Source organism: Polypterus senegalus, chromosome 9 (assembly GCF_016835505.1).
Source record: "Polypterus senegalus isolate Bchr_013 chromosome 9, ASM1683550v1, whole genome shotgun sequence".
In the NCBI taxonomy this organism is placed as follows: Eukaryota; Metazoa; Chordata; class Cladistia; order Polypteriformes; family Polypteridae; genus Polypterus; species Polypterus senegalus.
The window spans coordinates 136,500,872-136,527,274 of NC_053162.1; the positions used below are offsets into that span (position 1 = coordinate 136,500,872).

At 37.7% G+C, this 26,403-nt stretch overlaps 1 protein-coding gene across 3 annotated transcripts in view; it reads right to left on the reverse strand.

Moving 5' to 3' along the window:
• Positions 1–26,403, reverse strand: part of alg9 (ALG9 alpha-1,2-mannosyltransferase) — a 191,810-nt gene that overhangs the window by 25,552 nt on the left and 139,855 nt on the right. For 2 of the 3 annotated variants that reach the window (XM_039763957.1, XM_039763959.1), the window contains exon 10: positions 10,353–12,965. The exons of the other annotated variant lie outside the window; for it this stretch is intronic. The gene's annotated coding sequence lies outside the window, so the exon portion shown is untranslated. Of the gene's footprint in view, positions 1–10,352; positions 12,966–26,403 lie in introns of those variants that run through there. 3 annotated transcript variants of the gene reach the window in all.

The window sequence follows — 26,403 nt, forward strand, 5'->3', positions numbered from 1 at the left end:
TGCTATGTCCATGGCTGTATTTAATGTTACCTTAGTCCTGGCACTTAAAACTTTCTCTCGCAGTTTCGCTGAGTTTGTGTCAAACACCACCCTGACCATCTCATCTTCCTCTCCATAAGCACAGTCCTTCACCCGTGAATATTTACCCGTGGCAGTTTGCTATTGGATTGCCGCTGACGGACGGCCTTATATGGGCAGGCACTAAATTACAAATGCCAGCGGCAGCCTGCCTATGAACTTAATTTAAAGTGTAGGTTTACATCGTGCTTTGTTTCCGAAGTAGCAGAACTCATGAATATGGTTGTATATGTCACTCGCTCGCTTCTTATTGTTTCGCTGCTTTCTCAATTATATAATGCATGTTTTCTTGAGCGCTTTTTTGAGGTCTTCCTGGTTTTCTATGTACTGCGTGATTACGTGGGAGGCGTGATGATGTCACACGAAACTCCGCCCCCACGGCGTTGAAGCTCATCTCCATTACAGTAAATGGAGAAAAACTGCTTCCAGTTATGACCATTACGCGTAGAATTTCGATATAAAACCTGCCCAACTTTTGTAAGGAAGCTGTAAGGAATGAACCTGCCAAATTTCAGCCTTCCACCCACACGGGAAGTTGGAGAATTAGTGATGAGTCAGTGAGTGAGTGAGTGAGTGAGTGAGTGAGTGAGTGAGTGAGTGCTTTGCCTTTTATTAGTATAGACTAGCAAAATACCCGCGCTTCGCAGCGGAGAAGTAGTGTGTTAAAGAAGCAATGAAAAAGAAAAAGGAAACATTTTGAAAATAACGTAACCTGATTGTCAATGTAATTGTTTTGTCACTGTTGTGAGTGATGAGTATTGTTGTCATATATATTTCCACACACACACAAACACATATATATACATATCTATACATATACACATATATATACACACACATATATACACACACAGCTATTTCGTATCAGTGCAATACGCTGCTTGTTAAAACGGATAACTCCGCTCTTACGCAAGTCTGCGTGGATATTATGAACTATCGTATTTGTTCAAGTTCTATTTAAATTTTAAATAGAAGGAATTTTTATTTAGTCGACAGAAATATCTTTGGTAGGAATGGTAAAAACAGACAGGAATATTATTCCTGAATAAATCAACTCAAACCTTAAACAACTTATAATATTTTGCTCTCCATAAAAATATATCCTGTCTAAATTATACAAGTTAGAAATACAGTAAACGTTAAAAGAACAAACATTCAAATTTCTTTACTCTTATGTAATTTTATATAAAAAATAAACTTAGATTTTAAATATCCCAAAAGATTTTGCTCTCCATAAAAATATATCCTGTCAAAATTATACAAATTCAAATATGAACATGCTGCATAACAAAACCTGGAAATATAAATAAAATGTGTTCCTTTTAGCAATAACAAATCAAATCATTCAGTTGTCTTTGCTCATATGTCATTTTAGAGCTGGACGCCTGGCATCTTTTTTTGGCCACAGGTTCGTTTCTGTTTGGTGTGAGGTTCTGTGTTGTGGAGATTCTCAGGATGGATTGCAGGTGCTCATCAGTGAGGCGACTCCTGTGTGCTGTTTTGTTAGTCTTTATCACTGAGAAGAGCTTCTCACACAGATATGTGGTACCAAACATGCACAAGGTTCGAGCCGCATGTAGACGGACTTTTTGTTCTTCAAAGTCACCAAAGCGCCGTGCAAACTCAGTGCGCTCAGTTTATCAGCAAAGTGCGTATTTGGGAACATCATAGTGACGACTTGGTTTAACATTACTTGGCAACAGGAAGAGTGGGGCAAGGTGCACTTGGTGCATTTGTGTCTCCCATAAAAGCAGCTTCACTTGAAATCACTTTGTGATTGTGCACGGGTTAAAACGTCCGCTGAAGTGTCAGATTCTTATTTAATTATGCTGCTTTCTGTATCTTCTGCATTGCATTCAGGTTACCCTGATGTTTTATCTCATAGTGCCGTCTTAGATTAAATTCTGTAATTACAGCCACATTAGCTCCACAAATGAGACACACGGGTTCAGTAAACATATACTCAGCCTCCCATCGGTTTTTAAAGGCTCTATTTTCAGAATCGACTTTTCTCTTCAGCATCGTGTGAGCTAGCTTCGCAATAACTGTTCGGCAAGGCAGCTGAAGCGCTGCATTATGGGATCTGTAGTTTATTGTGTTACCAGCGCTTCATATACCCGGGCTTTAATAACAATAATACAGTATATAAAATGATCTCGCGGGCGGATATAATTACACGCCGGGCGGATGTGGCCCGCGCCTTGAGTTTGACACATATGGACTAAATAGAACTTGAAAAGATATATTTTTTCAAATGTGATCGCGCAATTCAAATAGAGTTGACGCGCACTACAGCCTGCATCCTCCCCTCGCTGTTACTTTTTTACCGTTCATCTAATGAATACACTGAGTATGGCTTTACCAAAACAATCATTGATGGCGAATAAAGTATCCATTATTCCAGTATGTAGATCGGGATATATATATATACATATATATATACCCGCGTATCGCAGCGGAGAAGTAGTGTGTCCATCTCGTGCTATGTCCATGGCTGTATTTAATGTTACCTTAGTCCTGGCACTTAAAACTTTCTCTCGCAGTTTCGCTGAGTTTGTGTCAAACACCACCCTGACCATCTCATCTTCCTCTCCATAAGCACAGTCCTTCACCCGTGAATATTTAGTGGGAGTTTGCTATTGGATTGCCGCTGACGGACGGCCTTATATGGGCGGGCACTAAATTACAAACGCCAGCGGCAGCCTGTCTATGAACTTAATTTAAAGTGTAGGTTTACATCGTGCTTCGTTTCCGAAGTAGCAGAACTCATGAACATGGTTGTATATGTCACTCGCTCGCTTCTTATTGTTTCGCTGCCTTCTCAATTATATAATGCATGTTTTCTTCAGCGCTTTTTCGAGGTCTTCCTGGTTTTCTATGTACTGCGTGATTACGTGGGAGGCGTGATGATGTCACACGAACTCCGCCCCACGGCGTTCAAGCTCATCTCCATTACAGTAAATGGAGAAAAACTGCTTCCAGTTATGACCATTACGCGTAGAATTTCGATATAAAACCTGCCCAACTTTTGTAAGGAAGCTGTAAGGAATGAACCTGCCAAATTTCAGCCTTCCACCCACACGGGAAGTTGGAGAATTAGTGATGAGTCAGTGAGTGAGTGAGTGAGTGAGTGAGTGAGGGCTTTGCCTTTTATTAGTATAGATTAATCATTTTTATATGAATAGTTTTGGGTTGTGGAACGAATCATCTGAGTTTCCATTATTTCTTATGAGGAAATTCGCTTTGATATACGAGTGCTTTGGATCGCAAGCACGTTTCCGGAACAAATTATGCTCGCAAACCAAGGTTCCACATATATATATATATATATATATATATATATATATATATATATATATATACACAAACACACACATATAAACATATATATATATATATACATACATATATACACATACATACACATATACACATATATACATATATATATATATACATATATATATATTTTTTAATTTAAAAGGGTTTTAGTGGGCGACAGAATCAAATAATAGACATGTACATGAATATTGTAAACTCAAGCTCTTTTAATTTCTGAAAAAAAAAATGCTTTTAAACTGCATTTGAATTCAAAACAGAAACAAAAATATCATCCCTGGCTAAAATTGGGCAGACTTAAAATAAAGTGGTAGTTTAAGTACTTTAAGTACATTTTCAGAATGGTATTGTCTTTAAATAATAATAACCAAAATTTCAACATAAAGTGCAGTTTTTCTTCTTAAAAAATAAGGCAGAAACATTAAAGGTAATTTGACCAGCTTCACCTTTAAACTCTGAGTAACCTTAGCCAAAATTATTTTGTACATTAGGCTAAAACAGTGTGATCATTGAACATTTTGTAATTAGAATTACTAACGGTCACGGAAGTCCAATGATCCCCAGTAAGAGCCACAAAGTCCGCTTTCTGTAATGCATCTAATTTTGCTTGCTTTTCAGTGTGTAGAAAACCATGCTTTTATCAAGGCTTCCGTCGGGTAGTCTTTTGAAATGAAATTTTCCTCCGATCAGTCATAGGAACGCGCTTTAACATTTTTGTAGCTCTGATGTGTGCATCAATGTAATCGATGTACGGGGCCGCTGCTGGCCAAATGGGTGCCCTAAGCAGAAATATACTTTGTGCCCCTCCCCAAATATTACGAAGTAAAAATAAAATAATAAAAAACACCTACTATAGGGGCCAAAATAGAACTTTATTCAAATAAAAGTAAATACATAAATACATTGTATCATTTATAAATTACAATTGTAGCTCTACAGCAAAAAATACAAACTACAATTACACTTCATTTATAATAAATAAAATAAACAATAATAAACTGAAATAAAATCAACACTGTGATCTGCTGGAGCTTTCCAAAGTTCAAAATTTACAAAGGCACACTTCTGCTTTTTCTTGAGGCAAAGTCGTAAATGAGCTCTTCATATGATAAAGCCTTTGCTAATTCAGAGTTGATGCTGACAATTCCCAGACCACTCATGCACTCTTCTGCCATAGATGAGCGCAAGTACGTTTTGATGAGCTTCATTTTAGAAAAACTTCACTCAGCAGAGGCAACAGTTACAGGGAGTGTCACTGCTATGCGCAGAGCAATCCAGAGATTTGGGTACATGCACGGGCTTCATCTTGGGCTTTTTTTTTCTTTCATTTCTCGGCGCTGGACTGTTGATATCTCTTTCCAGGAGCAGGCATATTGTTCAATCATTATCATTTTTGGCCAAATAGGCAGCCGTAACAGAGGTGAGGGCGCGCGTGTCATCACGTGTGCTTAGTCTACTCTGCGTTCACCGTAAAATGCAATATATACGTTTATATTTTTGTTTATTTGTATATGTATATTATTAATATTAATTAATTATTATAATATATAAAAACTATTTTTTTGAGCAGCTGGGATGGTGCCCCCTTGGGAGTTGGTGACCTACGCAGACTGCGTACTCTGCGTATAGGGAGCGGTGGTAATGTCGATGTACCAGGAAATCATGCATTGACAAAAGTTCCCCTTTGCTTGGAACTGAAAGTGTGATTAAATGCGTTATTTTTTTTAACGCGTTATGGAGTACATGCATGGAAGCTTCTCAGCTGTGCTTGTGCTAAGAAAAGGAAACATTTTAAAAATAACGTAACATAATTCTGCGTTAACCGCATATTTTTTCTTACATCTCAAACCAAGGGGATGCGAGGGTAAAATGAATCGGGAAGCGCGCGTACATACTCAGTGCATCCCCTCTCGGGAATTGAACCTCAGATGTCGGCGCTAGAGGCGAAGCCAATACCATTGCACCACAGCGTGTGGCTTGTCTATTTGAGAGTATGTAGATCGGGGTATATATATATATATAACATGATTGTCAATATACAGTAATTGTTTTGTGAGTGTTGCTGTCATCAAGGATTTGATCATCATTATTTCTTGCAATCAGGTTCGTATTTGGAGGATGTGTTTATTTAATGTTAGCTAAGACCCGGCACTTAAAAGTTTCTTGCTACAGCAATTTTAACTCCGTTACAAAGTGATCCAAAGTCTCGTTTATACCTCGTGTCTTCTCAGTAAACTTGTATGTCACGAATACCGTCATTCGTCGTAGGCATGAGAAACGGCAGCGGGAGTGTGTCTATAAACTTAATGTAAACTTACGGTTCACGCCGTGCTTTGTTTCCGCAGTAGCTGCACTTATGAATATGCATTGGCCTCGCTCACTGAGTGCAAGGGAAAAAAATAAAATGTAGTCTATAAGTTATTAAAAGTAAAACATTAACGTTTTGTTCAGTTTCTTGCTACAGCAATTTTAACTGCGTTACAAAGTGATCCAAAGTCTCGTTTATACCTAGTGTCTTCTCAGTAAACTTACTTTCTCGCGATTACCGTCATTCGCCGTAGGCATGACAAATGGCAGCGGGAGTGTGTCTATAAACTATATATATAGCAAAATACCCGCGCTTTGCAGCGGAGAAGTAGTGTGTTAAAGAAGTAATGAAAAAGAAAAGGAAACATTTTGAAAATAACGTAACATGATTCTCAATGTAATTGTTTTGTCACTGTTATCTATATCAATATATCTACAGTGGTGTGAAAAACTATTTGCCCCCTTCCTGATTTCTTATTCTTTTGCATGTTTTTCACACAAAATGTTTCGGATCATCAAACACATTTAACCATTAGTCAAATATAACACAAGTAAACACAAAATGCAGTTTTTAAATGATGGTTTTTATTATTTAGGGAGAAAAAAAAATCCAAACCTACTTGGCCCTGTGTGAAAAGTAATTGCCCCCTGAACCTAATAACTGGTTGGGCCACCCTTAGCAGCAATAACTGCAATCAAGCGTTTGCGATAACTTGCAATGAGTCTTTTACAGCGCTCTGGAGGCATTTTGGCCCACTCATCTTTGCAGAATTGTTGTAATTCAGCTTTATTTGAGGGTTTTCTAGCATGAACCGCCTTTTTAAGGTCATGTCATAGCATCTCAATTGGATTCAGGTCAGGACTTTGACTAGGCCACTCCAAAGTCTTCATTTTGTTTTTCTTCAGCCATTCAGAGATGGATTTGCTGGTGTGTTTTGGGTCATTGTCCTGTTGCAGCACCCAAGATCGCTTCAGCTTGAGTTGACAAACAGATGGCGGACATTCTCCTTCAGGATTTTTGGTAGACAGTAGAATTCATGGTTCCATCTATCACAGCAAGCCTTCCAGGTCCTGAAGCAGCAAAACAACCCCAGACCATCACACTACCACCACCATATTTTACTGTTGGTATGATGTTCTTTTCTGAAATGCTGTGTTCCTTTTACGCCAGATGTAACGGGACATTTGCCTTCCAAAAGTTCAACTTTTGTCTCATCAGTCCACAAGGTATTTTCCCAAAAGTCTTGGCAATCATTGAGATGTTTCTTAGCAAAATTGAGACGAGCCCTAATGTTCTTTTGCTTAACAGTGGTTTGCGTCTTGGAAATCTGCCATGCAGGCCGTTTTGCCCAGTCTCTTTCTTATGGTGGAGTCGTGAACACTGACCTTAATTGAGGCAAGTGAGGCCTGCAGTTCTTTAGACGTTGTCCTGGGGTCTTTTGTGACCTCTCGGATGAGTCGTCTCTGCGCTCTTGGGGTAATTTTGGTCGGCCGGCCACTCCTGGGAAGGTTCACCACTGTTCCATGTTTTTGCCATTTGTGGATAATGGCTCTCACTGTGGTTCGAGGAGTCCCAAAGCTTTAGAAATGGCTTTATAACCTTTACCAGACTGATAGATCTCAATTACTTCTGTTCTCATTTGTTCCTGAATTTCTTTGGATCTTGGCATGATGTCTAGCTTTTGAGGTGCTTTTGGTCTACTTCTCTGTGTCAGGCAGCTCCTATTGAAGTGATTTCTTGATTGAAACAGGTGTAGCAGTAATCAGGCCTGGGGGTAGCTATGGAAATTGAACTCAGGTGTGATACACCACAGTTAGGTTATTTTTTTAACAAGGGGCAATTACTTTTCACACAGGGCCATGTAGGTTTGGATTTTTTTCTCCCTAAATAATAAAACCATCATTTAAAAACTGCATTTTGTGTTTACTTGTGTTATATTTGACTAATGGTTAAATGTGTTTGATGATCAGAAACATTTTGTGTGACAAACATGCAAAAGAATAAGAAATCAGGAAGGGGGCAAATAGTTTGGGGTGCGAGCAGCTGTTGCCGTGGTGGCCAGAATCCTTCGAGGAAGAAAAATGAAAAACATTATTTGTACAAAATCTTAATTTATCAATCCATTCCTAAATAATTAAATTGGCAGGCTATTTCGTATCAGCGCAATATGCTGCTCGTTAAAACGGATGATTCCTGCTCTTACGTGTAGTTACTGAAGTGCTGCGTGGGTATCATGAACTATCGTATCTGTTCAAGTTCGCGACACACATAAAAAACATCAATAATAACTCATAAACTTGCAATATTATTTAGGAAAATCGCAAAATTTTACTCACCAAAAATTCGGATTATTTGTGAACAAAATCCATCCTCCTCTCTTTCCTCATAAACAGTTCAATTACTCTGTCGTACGGATTATCCGTGCACTTCAGTTCCATCAAAACCTCACTTTCTATCGCCATCGACACAGGAATGTTCACCGCCAAATATACCAATGTCAACAGCTGCCCCATGCTCTCATTCAAATTTTTCTGATGAAGGAAGTCAAGGAGATCAGTGGGAGATCCATCCATCCATCCATTGTCTAACCCGCTGAATCCAAATAGGGTCACGGGGGTCTGCTGGAGCCAATCCCAGCCAACACAGGGCACAAGGCAGGAACCAATCCTGGGCAGGGTGCCAACCCACCACAGGACACACACAAACACACCCACACACACTAGGGCCAATTTAGAATCACCAATCCACCTAACATGCATGTCTTTGGATTGTGGGAGGAAACCGAGCGCCCGGAGGAAACCCACGCAGACACGGGAGAACATGCAAACTCCACGCAGGGAGGACCCGGGAAGCGAACCCGGGTCTCCTAACTGCGAGGCAGCAGCGCTACCACTGCGCCACCGTGCCGCCCACTCAGTGGGAGATTCTCCTGCAAAATCATCCATGGCATACATTACAGTCAGTTCTGTTTTTAGCCGAGACAGATCAAACAGCGCTCCGTGGCTGTTGTGTTAAAGTGGCCGCATGCGTGAAAGTTTTCATGTATTCCCGAAACTTCTGGGGCTCGAGGAGCGTGACAAACATCAGGTTTTCATGGTCTTGAAATCTGGTCTGTGTCTGGCAAATAATATTGTCCAGAATCCTGCCATGGAGTTGGCAGTAGTGCACGCGATGATCTTTCGCTCGGAGCGTTTGCGGTGCGTTCAATGGCCTCGTAGAGTTCCTCATTGAAGCAACCGGTTAATCGACATTTATTCTGTGTTAGAGTGCCTCCACAACAGATTGTGAAAGCCTCTTTGCCTGGCAACAAATGACGGCTGAAATGTAATTTAAATATTTTAATAAGAAACTCCGCCTCCCATGGCTATCGAGCTGCATTCTATTACAGTATATATGGACGAAAATACGTTCCAGCTATGACCATTACACGTAGAATTTCGAAATGAAACCTACCCAACTTTTGTAAGTAAGCTGTAAGGAATGAGCCTGCCAAATTTCAGCCTTCTACCTACATGGGAAGTTGGAGAATTAGTGATGAGTGAGTCAGTCAGTGAGGGCTTTGCCTTTTATTAGTGTAGATTATTAGTTGATGGAATCCCTGTTCAGTCATTAGGTATACTTAGAAGTCTGGGTGTTAACAGCTGATCCTTCACTCTTTGTTTCACACATTAATACATTTGTAAAACTTCTTTTCATCATTTAGGGAATTTATCCCAACTTTGACCTTGGCAGATGCGGAGTGGTTAGCCCATGCTTTTATTAAATCTAGGCTAGACTACTGTAATACCTTATTTTTTTCATCTTCCAAAGTCTGTTTCAAACAAACTGAAGTATGTCCTGAGCTCTGCAGCTAGGGTTCTCACTTACCAAGCCCTGGAAATATATTACAGCAACATTGGGGGAAAACATTTTCTCCTAACTGACTCTCATATTCACTACAAAATACGTCTGTTAACCAAGCTCCATCTCATCTCTCTGACCTCCTAAACCTGTATGTTCCTATCCGCCAACTCTGATCATCTGAAGTTGGTCCTCTACTTATCATTCCTATTTTCAGGAAGAGTACAGAAGGTGATAGGTCATTCTGTCTCTCAACTCCAAACATGTGGAATTCTCTTCCTCAGAAGTCAAGTCAGTATCAGTTATTAAAAAGTCTTAAAACTTAGGTTTGCTAAATCATTTGTATAATCTGTTTTGCTATGCTTTTCAGTTTTTTTTACGTTTTTAATTATTTGTCATGCTTTGTACCATGTAAGTATAAATATAATGTATTATTATGGTGAACTAGACAATTCTGAAAAATATAAATGAACTATAAGGATGAGGAAAAGGAAAATTTGTTTTTTTTGTAGCAGGGATCAAAATCGGATTGTTCAATGTGGTATTTGAACATTCTCCTAGTGTTTTAAAATGGTTTCCTTCAATTTTGTCTACCTTCCAGAAGATACACAACTGGAAATGGTTGGATTGAGTTTCAGAAAAGACACATTTTAACTGTTGATCGGTTTTCTGAGGGCCACATTTTCACAGATTAAACATTGAATGGCCTTTGAAACATCTAAGAAAGGGTTCTGACGCACAATGATACCTTCAGTCTCAGGGCAGAATAAAGCAAAAGAATCCTAAATCATTCACAATAATCTTTAATTTATGACTCGAGATCATCTCAACAGTACAGCTAACACTTCCCGTTTGTCACGGTTTCCAGATACTGCACTTAACAGCTTCATATTATTTTACTCACAGTTCCTGTCATACACCACAAAATGTAATAATTTAAAAATCCTATCATTACACATTTGCATTCACCAGATGAGTCTTGAAACACCCCCCTCTTCTTTGCAGACATTGCCAAAGGTGACAATGAGTGCGTAACCACAAACAAAAAGACTTGTGACATACTGTTGCCTTTAACCTAGTAGACACATGTTTATAGAGCCTTGTAAACCTGCGGCCACGTTATGAAGATATGATATACAGCATTACATTTTCATACAAAAGGTACACAACATGTAACAAAAAAGGAGGAGGCACACTTAAAACACAATGTAAGGCAATTACAGATCGTAATTCAAATATTAAACCTCATTGGACTTTATTTTTTGGAAATATCTGTTTTATTCATTGGCCCAAGTAACCTATCCAACAATATTTTAGGACTTAGACAACTATTTAATTTATAGTGAGCTACAAAACCCTTACCTCCAAGCCATTAACCCTAAACACAGGCCTGGAGTATCACTGCAACTGTTGGTTTTCAGTTCAACCTCATTGCTGCCTGGTTTTAATACAAGTCTTTTTTGTCTGATTTGTACTCTTGGGGATATTGGACTAGCTGATTGATAACAATGAGTTGTGCTGAGAAGAAAGGAATGTTCTCAAAGATCAAAAAACTGATGGAAGAAGGTGCTGGAATTTGTATTTTAGGAATGGAGACTCCTTATACTCTTTATTCAATAAATCACTGTCTTGATAACAGTTTGCCTTGTATATTAAACCTTTCATCAATTCATTTTTTGAGCTGGTGTCTTCCAATTCAGTCACATGTAGACAGAGCCTGTTTTGACTACACTAGGGGACAAGTAATGAATCAGTTCTGGATGAATTACCAGGCCATTGCTGGACACTCATATTCATTCATCCAAGCCAATTGGCTGCAATGTTTTTGCTTAAAAATACCGACATTAGTCTCCGTTTTCACCATTCATCCACACTATCCCAGTGTTTTAACCCCTGAAAAATGGAGACTTTTGAAAATGCTCTCCCGTGCTGTGTATTTCGGAAAACACAGAAACAGCACTGTGGCGTGGATAGGTGAAAACAAAGAGTTTTGAAAATTCAGAGACTAATCATATTCTGATTGGTTTATGCTCATTACATTTTCTGAGCCACTTTGCTTGTCTTATACTTATGAATATCTCTCAATAACAATTCTACCTCAGTTTAAATAAAACAATGTGTTGTTTCTTGGTTTCTTGCATTGGCCATTGTTGCTCTCCATGTGAAAACACAAGCTGCAAGTGAATGTGTAGCACGGAGGACCATTCCTGTTCTTTTTTCCGGTGATGTGCACATGTCCAGTGTAGGGAAATGGCCTTGTTATATGTATTTTTGGTTGTTTTAGTGTGAGCAGAGATACTTTTGCAAATGATATGAAAACCCTGGTGCGGATGAAAATCATTTGCATTTAAAACCTTTTTACACAGCGTGAAAATGCAGTACTGTGGACACTGCCTTAGAGACACAATTGACCACAATTTCTTTGACATTTATGAGGGAAATTAAAGGAAAACCCCAGGAAAAAGGACAGCCTGCAAATGCCATCCAGGAAGTGGCATAACTGAACAAAGGGGCCCTACAGCTGCAATCACTGCATTGCCATGCTAATCACATCCTCCTCTCCTCTCCATTCATCAGTCCCTTCATTGTCTGAAAGCGCCTTATTCCACTATAATACTGCTGAGACCAAGAGCGTATGGAAGCATCTGTCTCACATCAAGAATCAAGGACTTACACGGTAGACATCTTCATCTCTGAAAAGCAGTTTGCTGAAAAACACACTGTGTGAAAATCAGATGTTAAAATTAGCATCAACAATTTCACATTAGTTTTGTAAATAAGAAGAAAAGTTACTCAAGACCAGATAGACAAAATTATCCAGACAACACTAGTTAGAGGGCTATACAGTGACATATTGGAAAGGTGCTGAGGAGAGAAATGACAGAATGAAGTAGAGAAAAGTGCAAAAGAGCTCAAATCTTATGTCCTCTATTGTGCAACATTTCCAAATCATCATAAGGTCCACTACTCTCAGACTAAGGAACACCGATATTGGAGAAAGAAGCAGATGCCCAGGCTGCTACCAGTACATGATCCATGAGCCATAGTGTGGCAATGAGGAGGATTTTGTGGAAGATTTTTTTTATTCATTTTCAAACCATAGTTAAGACTACACAGGGGGAAAAAAGTCTCATTTCTTGATTCCTCTCTTTTTTTAAGTACCTCTCCTAATAGCACTGATTCCATGGTACTCTCAAGGTGATTGTTGTGGATGCAACCACATTTCCTTGTTTTAGGGTGAAGAGAGGTAACCAGGTGCAGGAGATCACATACATGATGGCTTTAGGGCTTCTTTCGGCTCTGTTTTGTTCTCTTGGACTTCAGAATGACATACTTCACATATTTGGTGTGCTGCTCTGATAGAAAAGGAACAAAGAAGGCCCGGAAGAGCTTTGAAGATCTGAAACATAAAAATAAACATATCTCAAAGCTATGTCAATGTAAATAGAATTTAAGGTGGAAGGATGCACTGAATACAAGGTTTGGCTATTTCAACTGTGAGAAATACAGTTAGGTTCTGAATTTGATTACCTGAAAAAACTGAAGCTTTTGTAATTAAGCATAGCTTGTCATTACAAACCTGATACATTCTCAACTCAACATCCAGCTTCAAAGTTGATTTTTTTTTAATTAATTTTATTGCAATCCATACAAAGCAATCAAGTTTTTACAAAAAGAAAAAATGAGTTAAGAACAGATCGATCCCCACCCCTGAGAGAGAGAGCATGCCAAACGGCGTAAAATGTAAGGCTTGTAAACATACCTAAATTAATAAATTCTCTTTGCTTAACGAACTTATTTTAAAATATTACTGATTAGATCCTGCCATGTTTTGAAAAAAGTCTGTACGGATCCTCTAACTGAGTATTTGATTTTTTCCAATTTCAAATAATTTAAAAATTCGGTTTCCCACTGACTTAAAAAAGGAGAGTTTGGGTTCTTCAAGTTTATCAGAATAAGTCTGCGTGCCAAAAGTGTAGTGAATGCAATCACAATTTGTTTGTCTTTCTCCACTTTAAACCCATCTGGAAGAACCCCAAAAACAGCTGTTAATGGGTTAGGAGGGATTGTGAGTCCAAGGCTATCTGAGAGGTAATTAAAATTTTTGTCCAGAATAATGTTAATTTGGTGCAGGCCCAGAAAATGTGACCCAGTGAGGCTGGGACTTGGTTGCAATATTCGCAGGTTGGATCATGCCCTGGAAACATTTTGGAGAGTTTTAGTCAAGACAGATGTGCTCGATATATAATTTTAAGTTGTATAATTGTATGCTTTGCGCATATGGAGCTCGAGTGAATTCTCTGCATTGCTACTTTCCACTCCTTTTCTGATATATTAATTGAGAGATCTTTTTCCCAGTGTCCTTAGATCTTTGAAAGGGAGGGATTGTAAAATGATTTTATATATTGTAGAGATGGAGTCTAAGTCCTTGACATTGAGCAATATTTTTTCCAGCATGGATGAGGGTGCAAGATGAGGAAAATCTGGAAGGTTCTGTTTAACAAAGTTCCTGATTTGAAGATAGTGAAAGAAATGTGTAGCTGGAATGTAAAATTTGGAATGTAATTGTTCATAGGATGCAAAGATGTTGTCTATATAAAGATCTCTAAGCAAGTTAATTCCAAATTTCCAAATTGTAGAGCACAATTGGGTTATTTGTATATTGCCGATAACATGTGTTTATTGGAGCACAGAGCAAGGAATACAAAGAAGTACTGCAGGATTTTACTTCTATTGCGGTCCAAGCCTGTGTATGTTCTTCTATTTGTGTCCAGGTTCTTATCGCCTGTATATTTGCTGCCCAGTAATAAAACTGGAAGTTAGGTAGAGCCATGCCGCCTTCTGCCTTTTGTCTTTGTAGGGTCGCTCTTTTGATGCGTGGATGTTTTGAATTCCAAATAAATGAGGTTATTGTTGAATCTAATTGCCTAAAGAATGATTTATTAATGTATATTGGAATGTTTTGAAATAAAAAAGGAGCTTAGGAAGAATATTCATCTTAACAGTGTTAATTCTTCCAGCTAGTGTGAGATGAAGGGTTGACCATCTATGCAAGTCTTGTTTAATTTTTTCCATGCAGACGTGAAATTTTGTTGATATAGAGCTTTATGTTTACTTGTGATGTTTACCCCTAGGTATTTAAACTGTTCTGCAATGATAAAAGGTAGGGTGTCTAATCTAATATCATATGCTTGAGAATTCACTGGAAAGAGTACACTTTTATTCAGATTAATTCTGAGACCAGAGATCTTTTGAAATTCTGTGAGTGCTGCTAAGACTGCAGGCACAGAATTTTCTGGGACCAATATATACAGTACCATATCATCTGCATATAATGAGATTTTCTGTTCCAGTCCTTCTCTGCTAATCCCCTTTATCTGATCAGTATTTCGATAATGTATTGCCAGTAGTTCAATGGCAATCGCAAACAGCAGCGGTGACAAGGGGCATCCTTGTCTAGTGCCACGTTCTAGTTTAAAGTAGTCTGAGCAAATGTTGTTGATGCAAACTGAAGCTTCTGGGTTAGTATACAGTAATTTAATCCATGCACGAGCCAAACCCAAACTTCTCCAATATAGTAAAAAGGTATTTCCATTCAATCATGTCGAATGCTTTTCTGCATCCAATGATAATAATATTTCTGGGGTGTTTGATTTAGTTGGTGAGTATATTACATTAAACAGGCGTCGAAGATTTGAAGATAAGTGTCGGCCCCTAATAAATCCAGTTTGGTCTTGTGATATTACGAGGGAGCACTTTCTCCATCCTTCTAGCAATGACTTTAGAGAGTATTTTAACGTCGTTATTCAGAAGTGAAATTCCTTATTTTGTTTTGGAAAAACATTGATTAGTGCTTGGCGAAAGGTTTGAGGAAGAGATTGGTTATCTCTGGCTTCTGTAAATGTTGCTAATAGGAGGGGAGCTAGCTGAGCGGAGAATTTCTTGTAAAATTCTGCAGGGTAGCCATCAGGGCCTGCTGCTTTCCACCTTGGAGTGACTTTATAGCATCTAGTAATTCTGATAATGCCAGAGGTTTATCAAGTTCCTCCACACTAAAAGCGTCTATTTGTGGTATCTGTAATGTATCCAGAAATGCATTAGATTGTGTATTGTCTTCTTTAAACTCAGTAGTATATAGGGATTTATAGTAGTCTCTGAAAGTGTGCATTATATTTTTGTGTTCGATGATTTTATCTCCGTTCGTGTTGTGATTACGAGATTGCATTGCACTTCTTGCTTGTGAATTTGTTGAGCTAAAAGCTTATTAGCTTTCTCTCCATGTTCATAATAATGATGTCTGGATTTGTAAATTAGTTGTTCAGTTTCTTTAGTTGTCAAGAGGTTTAATTCTGAATGTAGAGCCTGCCTCCTCCTATGTAGAGTCTCGCTTGGTAGTCTGGCATGTTCTTCATCTATTTTAGTAATTTCGCTTTTTATCTCTGCTACTTTCTTCGCTTCGGATTTATTTCTGTGGGAAAGATATGAGATAATCTGTCCTCTTAAGAAGGCCTTAAGAGTTTCCCAGAGTATTCCTGCAGAGATCTCAGATGTATTTGTCTCTAGAAAGAATTTGATTTGTTTGGATATAAATTCAGTACAATTCTCGTCAGCTAATAGAAGCGGGTTGAGGCCATCTGCGGGTGAGTGTATGGGGTTTAGTAATTTTAGCTCCAAGATCATAGGTGCATGGTCAGAAATAACAATAGCATCGTATTTGCAAGATTTAATCTTAGGCAAGAAGTTATTGTCTATAAAGAAGTAATCAATCCTTGAGTAGCAATGATGTACTGGTGAGTAGAAAGAATATGTTCTTGAATTTGGGTTTAAAACCTCCAGGGATCTGATAAGTTGTGATCAGTTATAAACTTTGTAATTATCTTTGCGGTGTTAGATGCGTTCCCCTGTGGAGGAAGTCCTATCTAAAAGTGGATTTAGAACACAATTAAAGTCCCCAGCCATTATAACTTTATGAGTGTTCAGATTGGGAATGGATGCAAATAAATTTTGTATAAATTCCTTATCATCAACATTAGGTGCATAAACATTTATCAAAATCATTTTACAGTTAGATAAGTCTCCCATGACCATTACATATCTCCCTTCAGGATCCAATACTACATCTGATGCTACAAATGGTACTGTTCTATGTATGAGAATTCCCACACCTCTAGTTTTCTTTGTAAAACTAGAATGGAACATTTGGCCAGTCCAGTCTTTTGCAGCGGAACTGATCCTTGCTTAGTAAGTGGGTTTCCTGTAAAAATACTATTTTAGCATTTAGACCTGTTAGGTGAGAGAGTACTTTCTTTCTCTTTAATTCGTGATTCAGGCCTTTAACATTCCAGCTTACGAAGTTAACTGTCCCATCATGGAGACACTGATTCTGAGTTTTTGATGTCATTTTATAGTCTTAACTGGAAGTGAGACAGCTTAGGTCTTAATTTCCTATTTCCCCTAGAGTTGTTGCCATGCAGCTTATTATTACGTTGGTAGTTATAATTATAAAGATTAATAGGATAGATTAGGTATAGATCAAGCCTGCTCTCTTTCTCTCCCCCCCTTAACCCCCAACCTCCCTTTTTGCCTCCCCAAGTGAGGCTAAAACCCACTTCACACAGTCCCAGTCCTCTGACATACCCAGAGACAGAGCACGTCCAAAGCAAAACAAGCCCCAATGCAGCGGTTTTTAGGGTTAAAAGATAGAGATATCTATTACCAATATAGTCTTTAAAAAAAAAAAGAATTTTGCACTTAAAATATATATATAGTCTTCAGCAATTTTAGTGCATTAAGATGATACACCCAGATAATAAACCTGGGTGATGGTGTTAAAAATGTGTCCAGAATAAACATAAGAAGTCTTAATGCAGTAATAGCAATAACAATAAACCAAGGGTATGATATTGAACAGAAAAAAAAAAAAAAAGAGAAAAAAGTAATTAAGCACAATAAAACATAAACAGATAGCGCCCTAGTAATACTAAGTAATAATGAGAATATATGAGAATATATGCTGATAAAAATCCATATTTTAAAACGAATAGATCACACAGTAGATTATTAATCCTTGCTTTATCATTAACCGCCATGACTCACTATTATGTATCAGAATAGTCCCGGATTCAGCTTGCTTAATTCCTTTTCTGCTTCTTCCTTGCTAGCGAAGACATAGAATTGACCCTGCCATTCCACTTTCAGTTTTGCCGGATACAAGAGGCTGTATTTGACGCTGGCTTGCCGTAACCGCTGTTTAATGTTGTAGAAGATGATTTTTGATCTTCAATCCTAATTCCACTATTGCCATTCTTAGAAACTGCTGTTACACTTATTTTCATTATTTTGTGCATCTGTTCTACAGGGTAGATGGTTTTCTTATTTAAAACCTGAACATTAAACATACAGTAACATACAATTGTTACAAAATCATTCAGTCTGTTTAATCCACTGCTAATCCAATGAACACAAGTGAAAAAATACACCTTTAAAAGGACAGCAGCTATAGAACACATACAAAAAATAAGAAATGGAGAGGTTTACAGTATAGCCAGTCTAACTACCACTTTTCAGGATGTAGAATAATCGGAAAGTCTCACAAAATCCGTTGCAAGCATAAGGATTCTGAGAAACATCGGACAATCTCGTACACCACCAGTCAGTCAAGAAAACTATAGCGAACACATATTTGGACAAGACAAGATAGTGTGGTTCACTCTGAAATTTAGTCAAGCTGCTGCAATCTGATTCCTGGCCAGGGTGCTTTCTTTGTGGAAATATCATGTTCCACTCTTGTTGGCAAAAGTTTCATTCTATGTTCAAAGACATATTGTTTGTTTAGGTGGCAACTATAATTTACTTCTTTATGTTGGCTGAGTGTGCATTACAATGGGATATCTTTCTTTTCCTTAGAACTCATGGCAGCTCAAAGAATACCTCCCTACAAATAATGAGCCAGAAGAAAAATCAGTGAAGAAAATGAATAAATTGGGGAATGGAATTTAAAAAATGACATTAGCATGAAATAAAATAACATTATTACTAAAAAAATAATGATACTATACTTATATGCAAGAAATTGTTCACCTGATTCCATCCAACCATTTAGATTTCAGACTTCAGGGACCCATATTTATCAAGAATATCAGAATTTCCCCTACAAATTGCACTAAACATTTATGATATGAATTGGTCCTACTTCAGATTAGGACACGAGAAGTTTTTATGAAGCAATCTACACCGACACCTAGCTAGGAGTAGAAATTCACGTTTGAGAATGAATGATGTCACGATTTTACAGCACCCTGAGCCACAATAAGATATTCATGGTGACATTGTGCTGTATATCCTTGTTAATCATGATGCTTTAGTAGTTTTCTGATATTAATGCTATGGCTTTAATAAAAAGATAATAATAAATAATAATATTCAAAGAACAAGAGTAAAATGAAAACATAAGATATTGTGCTAAGCTGCACGTAACTATTGCTACTTCACAACAACATCAAGAACAAGATGGAGAACTGAAGGAGAACAAGATGGAGATCAACATCAGGAATAGAGGTGGAAAGCCACACACCTCAAATTAGAGTAAAGCCAATAACAATGAATGATCCACAGTGGTACTTTCAGAAGAATCACATTCCCACTGCTGTGGACAATGGTAAAGCTTTGTAAAATAACAGTTATACTGAAACTAGCCACAATACTGTTTCTGAAGTCGTGTTCACACTCCCAGTGTTCCAGATTATCTTCTACTGTGCAGTGCCATGCCATACTTCCTCTATGATTCCTTACTATCCTCTGTGCGATTCTATGTATCCAATACCCCGGTAGTCACCTCCTGCATTTCTGATACTTGCAGGCTTGTAAAGTGTAACTGATTGGCAGGAATGCAGCTTGCTTACATCGTTGAGTGGTGGAGAAAACGGATGAATGTGTGCATTACCTCACATATTGCAAGTCTGGTGCCGAAATTCAAGAAATGGTTGGTTGTGACATACCAAAATCATTTCAGCTGCAGAGCTGCCTTTTATATGTAACATTTAAAACATTTGCATTTTGGCAAACAGTGCATGGCTTCTCTACGTAGATGAAGGAATCATGTAACACACAAAATTTGGTATGAATTTTATTATATCTCTGTCAGATCAATATCATTCTACAAGTTTGTTTTTGTCCAGCACTTCCGAAACAATAAGCCGTTCCCAAAATGCACGTTGATCTCTACCTGAACACCATCTCCTGGTAGCTCCTACTGAGTTAGGATAGCTTACAAGCTCTCCTTTTTCCTGGTGAAGGAAGGAGTAGTTTCCTAAATTAGAAAAATTAATAAAATGCTTTTAATTTTATTAACAGTAGGAGTACAGGATACTGGTAAAGCCATTAAGCAAGGTGATCTTTCACCTTAACTGCACCATTTCTTATGGCAAACTTTAATCATTATTTAATACAAGGTTACGTCTGCCTTCTTCATTTTTGCATGAAGCATGTAACAATGAGGTCATGCTTAAAAAGTTAGAGAAAGCTTAAAGGTGATATCAAGCCAGGGGTGGAGATTGATTTGTTTTTCAATCCTATTCTTGTAAAATTGATCTGTTTGTATGGAATATTGTGTGATTTCAATAAAACCAATAAAATTATATATATAAAAAAAAATTATATCAAGCAATGGAATGCCAAACTGCAAACTGCAACAGGCCAATCTCGCTATTTTCTAACCTAAGCATGAAAAATACATAAATGCAAGTAGTGTGAACGTGACATGGAAATGAAGAAAGAGTACTATACTGTGAGAGCTTGAATGGACTGAATTTCTTCAGTTTTTTAAGGAATTTGAATAGTTTTGTAATGATGCTCAATAACCATCACAATATGAGCTGTTCTACATAAATAGCCATGGTTACACAGGAATGAAATCATTGGTAGATCAACATCATTAATTCGGCTAATGGCAGATGTAAACCTGCACATGCAAATAATACACTAACCTTTGTCCACTTCATTTAAGCATGACAGGAACTATATGATAATGGCCACCAAATTCTGTCTGTAATAGGTACTAAGGATATGTGTGTAATAGTTTGAACTGATTGGGAATCTATAATAATAAAAGGCAAAGCCCTCACTGACTGACTGACTCATCACTAATTCTCCAACTTCCCATGTAGGTAGAAAGCTGAAATTTGGCAGGCTTATTCCTTACAGCTTACTTACAAAAGTTAAGCAGGTTTCATTTCGAAATTCTGCACGTAACGGTCATAACGGTCGACAACGTCCGCCATGTTGAACTTGCTTATTTATGGCCCCATCTTCACGAAATTTGGTAGGCGGCTTCCCTGCACTAACCGAAACTGATGTACTTACTTAATTTGGTGGTATGATGCCACTGTCAGCCGCCATATTGAACTTTTAATGGAAACCGATGTCCGTACTTATTTTGTTGGTATGACACCACTGTCGGCCGCCATATTGAACTTTCCAACGTCACTAATTCTCCAACTTCCCGTATAGGTAGAAGGCTGAAATTTGGCAGGCTCATTCCTTACAGCTTACTTACAACAGTTAAGCAGGTTTTATTTCGAAATTCTATGCGTAATAGTCACAACGGTCAACAACGTCCGCCATGTTGAACTTTCTTATTTACGGCCCCATCTACACGAAGTTTGGTAGGTGGCTTCCCTGAGCTAACCAAAACCAATGCACGTACTTATTTCGGCAGTAAGACGCCACTGTCGGCCGCCATATTGAACTTTCCAACATCACTAATTCTCCAACTTCCCGTGTAGGTAAAAGGCTGAAATTTGGCAGGATCATTCCTTACAGCTTACTTACAAAAGTTAAGGAGGTTTCATTTCGAAATTCTACGCATAATGGTCATAACAGTAAACAACGTCCGCCATGTTGAACTTTCTTATTTATGGTCCCATCTTCTCGAAATTTGGTAGGCGGCTTCCCTGCACTAACCAAAATCAATGTACATACTTGTTTCGGTGGTATGATGCCACTATCGGCCGCCATATTGAACTTTTCAACAGTCTTTGTTACTTATGGGCCCATCTTCAACAAATTTGGCACACGGGTTCCCAACGCTAACTGAATCCTACTTACGTACATATATACGTTCATAGCCTGCACCTTGGTCACCGTGTGAGGTGGCGTTGGGTCCCCCATCCCAACGCCTCCCACGTTGTTGGCTGCCTGCCTATATAAGACCGTCCGTCGCTCCGGTCTCTACATTCCCTTCCTTGCTTCGCCACAGGATTCACGTCTCCCTACTGATAACTACAGCCTTTTTGTTTAATCCATGGCTTCTCCGCTGTTTTATTGTTTGTTTATTACAATTATAATTATTGTATAGGTATTTTACACTTACTTTACATTGCTCAGGTACCCATTTCCTTTATCATTCCAACCCCCACTACCATGTCTATCGAGATGATCACTATCGATCAAAGAACTATCACTTACAAAGTGGTTTCCATGCCCGGAGATACCACCTACCTTTTCCATTTTCTTTGTTACATATTGCACGGCCATATCAGGCTCACTCTTGATATCCAGAGGAACATTGTGTCTTATGTATTGAATGACTGGGACAGGTTCAATGTGTGGACGGATGACGATACAGGAGATAATTATACTACACAGGAGCGTTATAAGAGTGAAATGCTTAAGCCCTTCACCTATGGTTCTGCATGCGAGTTAATGGCTGCCGCTGAATTGTTCGGTTGTCGCTTTCAAGTGTACCGAAATGGCCAAATATTTTACACCTTTCGACAACCGCCAATGCCTCTTCAACATCTTAGATTCACAGGTGACGATTTCAGTAGTGGACACTTTGATGTTTATGAATGTTTAAACTCTCAAAAGTTGGATGTGATTTTATCGCTGAAACCAGTTGTGTGCTTACAACGCTTGACAGATGCCAAATGTCACTTCAATACAACAAATCCTGCAAATACTGCCATAATTGAAACAAACCATGAAACTCAAACCAATTATGACAGCAGCAATCCAAGCTGTGAGATTTGAGACAAGATTACTGTTCACATGGCCAACTGTAAGTTGCATGCTCAAGAGTAAGCTCAGCGCACAGCTTGGTCATGTTACAACTGGAGGGACAAACTGACAATATGGTATACAAAAAGATCCTTAACAAATAATTATTAGCATATTTTCTCTCAGTTTAAAAAGGTAAAATTTTCTTCTTAATAAAAATTTTAATGCAGTACTTCGCCGCTGCGAAGCGTGGGTATTTTGCTAGTGTAGGATAAAAAAGACACTTTGCTGAAAGTACACAGATGGCAGAAGTTCACCTCTGTCCTCTCAAGCAGTTGTATACATTTTTTTTCAGTGAAGTGTTCTCAGTCAAACTGAGCAGCCAGCACCGTGTTCTCTAGAATGAAGCTGTATTTTGTTGAGCTCAAAAACAGTTTGCCACCCTGCTGCTATTTAATACATGAGGATAATCAAAGTTAATTTACATGTTCTACAAGTAAACTGTTACTTTAATTGATGTAACTGCATAGAGATTAAATGCTTAGTGGCAAACTACATGACAGTAAAGAAATACAAAAATGGAAAGTATATTTTATATATTTTTTAAAATTCATATTAATAACGCTATGCTAAATGAGATTTGTAAATTATTCTCTTTCTATTGATCTTAAAAAGGTATTTTGTGATGATAACTGAGCAACAGAATATAGGAATGTAGAGCAAAAAAAAGCATAAAATATGTGTCTGTAATGAAATATTTGCTGCCATAGACTCCACATTCTTATACTTAATTATTTTTAGGGATATTTTATCATCAGAATCTCACACAGTTATGGTAATTCTCTGGGTTCTGGACTGGTTTTCTTACATTCAAGTGTTTAGCACTGGAGTGATAGATGTCTTTAACTTCAGTTTTACACTAAACTCCTGAGGCCTACTTAAAATCTGCCAGAGGGATGTTCTGGCAAAATGGCAGTGTAGTTACAAGCATTCTGTTAATCACAACTGTATGCTGAAACTAGCATTAAGTGATAAATATATAAATAGAAATAAGTGAAACACTTATTAAACCCACTGCCAACATTATAAGGAAGCTTGGTGTGGAACAGGCAGAACTCTCTTTAAAATAAGCAAATCAGCACCAGTCAGATAAGAAAAGTAACAATATTTGCATTCATACAGTTCTGATGGTTTCCTTGACATATTTTTTATTTTAACCCCAAAAAGTATGCTAGTTAGCAAAATAATAATAAAGCAATAATAATACTACTAATAATAAGAAGAAGAACAACAAAATAATGCATACATTATGTTAGATGAAAATATATATATAAAAAAAAAAAAAAAAGATTTCAATTGTCACCCCCCACACATGTCTTCTGGAATCAGCAGCAATTTAAGTACCTTCACTATAATCCATTTGTGGTTATGCACCTTAACAGACAGCAATATTAATCCACAATGCACACTACGCCACTTGGTAATGAAGTGGGCCCTGACAAAGCAGCTGCCACAGCGATATAATTAGATGCCAGCTTGGAGCACTTTCTAATTCAATTACCGACACCATTTATCAGCACTGAGCAGCTGAGAGTTGAGCTGGCACTGGCTGACGTCAATCAGGGTGCTGCAGACAGTCCCGCTAGGCACTGCTGCAGGGAAGGGGGACTGTCTGATTCTCATGAAAGATTGTGGGGGGTGTGAAAGTTGCCATCTAGACTGCATTTGAAAAAAATCAGTTTGCTAGCATGTAGCTGTAGGCAAAGTTTTGGACTAAATAACAAAATGCCAAACTCTACATTTGCTCATGAAGCAAAAAGAGAGATTTAAATGCCACCCAAAGCCTTCTTGAAATCTCCACAAACAAAAGATTAAGAACTACACTGCAAAATGTTTGGATGTGGTGGTTCATTCTTTCCTATCATTAATGATGCAGATACACTACAATGAAGGAAGTTTGAATCTCACATCCCAGACTGATGTTTTGACATTGGCTATGACCCAGAATAACATTCCTTCAGATGCAAATTTCGGGCTTTCAGGCAGAACACTACCCTTTTCCTAGTTTCAGAACTGTTATTCATTTGAAACTGACTTGATTATACTACCAAACAACTCTTTACTTACTGTACAACTACTGCAATATTGTACTACTGTACAGTACAACTGTACAGTACATTTAAAGGCCCTGGTTTATATTCTGACTTGATAAGTTAATATTTACTAGCTCAAACCAAAGTGATTTTGCATTGATTTTCCCTTACATTATGTTTTAATAAGGAAGCATCATTCATAATCCACCCCTTCTTCCATTTACTGTATCTTCAGAATTCACCTTCAGGATGATGGAGACTTAGTGCCCCTTCTGACAACTTCAGGTTAAACACAGAAACCAATGACAGAGAAGGCATTATTTCATCATCTTTTTTCACCAAAACCACTGACATAAGACTACACTGTAGCACACTGTACAAAGTCCAAGTAGGGGCTGTGAGATCAGTTATGCTTGCCTTTGTCTGATATTCACTGGTTCCTAAGATTATTATTCTTGTGATTTACCATGGCCAGTGGTTCTTAACGGATTATGTTTACCTCAAAATTTTTACTAACTTATATTATTATTATTAGCAGTTATGATGGAGAATCTCATTTTTTTAACATTTGAGTTTATTTTTGTCATAAATTATTCAATTAAATTAAAATTAAACCATATTTTCTGTGTTGTACATTTTAAAATGTAGAAAATAAACTGGGCTGCATTATGTCATAGTGGTTAGCACAGCTGCCTCACAGTTCAAAATCCTGGGTTCATATTAGCACTGATTCTTCCTAAGGTAGCCCAGTTATCTTCCTATATCACAAAGACAGTGCTGAGTAGACTGCACTTTAAATTGGCCCATTGTAAGTTTGTTGTACTGTGATGTTCTAGCATCTCGTAACCTTTCACCCCCATGACCCCAAATTTGTTAAGGGAATAGAAAATACATACATTTTCAATTTTTTTTAATGTATCTTCCAGTGCATAAATTAAATACAAATAATAAGCATGTTGCGTTATACACTAGACATTTGTTTATTTTCTGTTTTGAAAAACAACCTTTTCACCTTTACAGAATAAGACAGAAAATCAGTTAAAGAAAAAAAAATGATAAACTTGTCCTGACAAGCAATGTCTTTTAACACAAAAAGATTTTTTCATAAATGTACTTTTCAACAGTACAGTGCTATTGCTGAGAAAATCTGACATGTTTAGCCATTGTAAAAACAAAAATGAGCATCTTGGAAATCCAATAAATAAATAAAAACTGTTTGGGTTACAGACATTTGCTATTTATGATTTAAAAATTCTGGATATACATAAAGATATACCATTTAAAAGAGTTTAAATGTTGCTGGATTATACATGACATTGATATATTTTATTCCATCCTATATTTTATTACAAACTCATATGACCATGAAGACATAGTATGAACAAAAAAAGAAGTAACTTTAGCAGAAGCCCTAAGCAAATTAGGGCAACTTGCATAATTATGAGTCCTATACAGTGCATCTGGAAAGTATTCACAGCACATCACTTTTTCCACATTTTATTATGTTACAGCCTTATTTCAAAATGGATTAAATTAATTTTTTCCCTCAGAATTCTACACACAACACCCCATAATGACAACGTGAAAAAAGTTTACTTGAGGTTTTTGCAAATTTATTAAAAATAAAAAAGCTGAGAAATCACATGTATATAAGTACTCACAGCCTTTGCTCAATACTTTGTCGATGCACCTCTGGCAGCAATTACAGCCTGAAGTATTTTTGAATATGATGCCACAAGCTTGGCACAC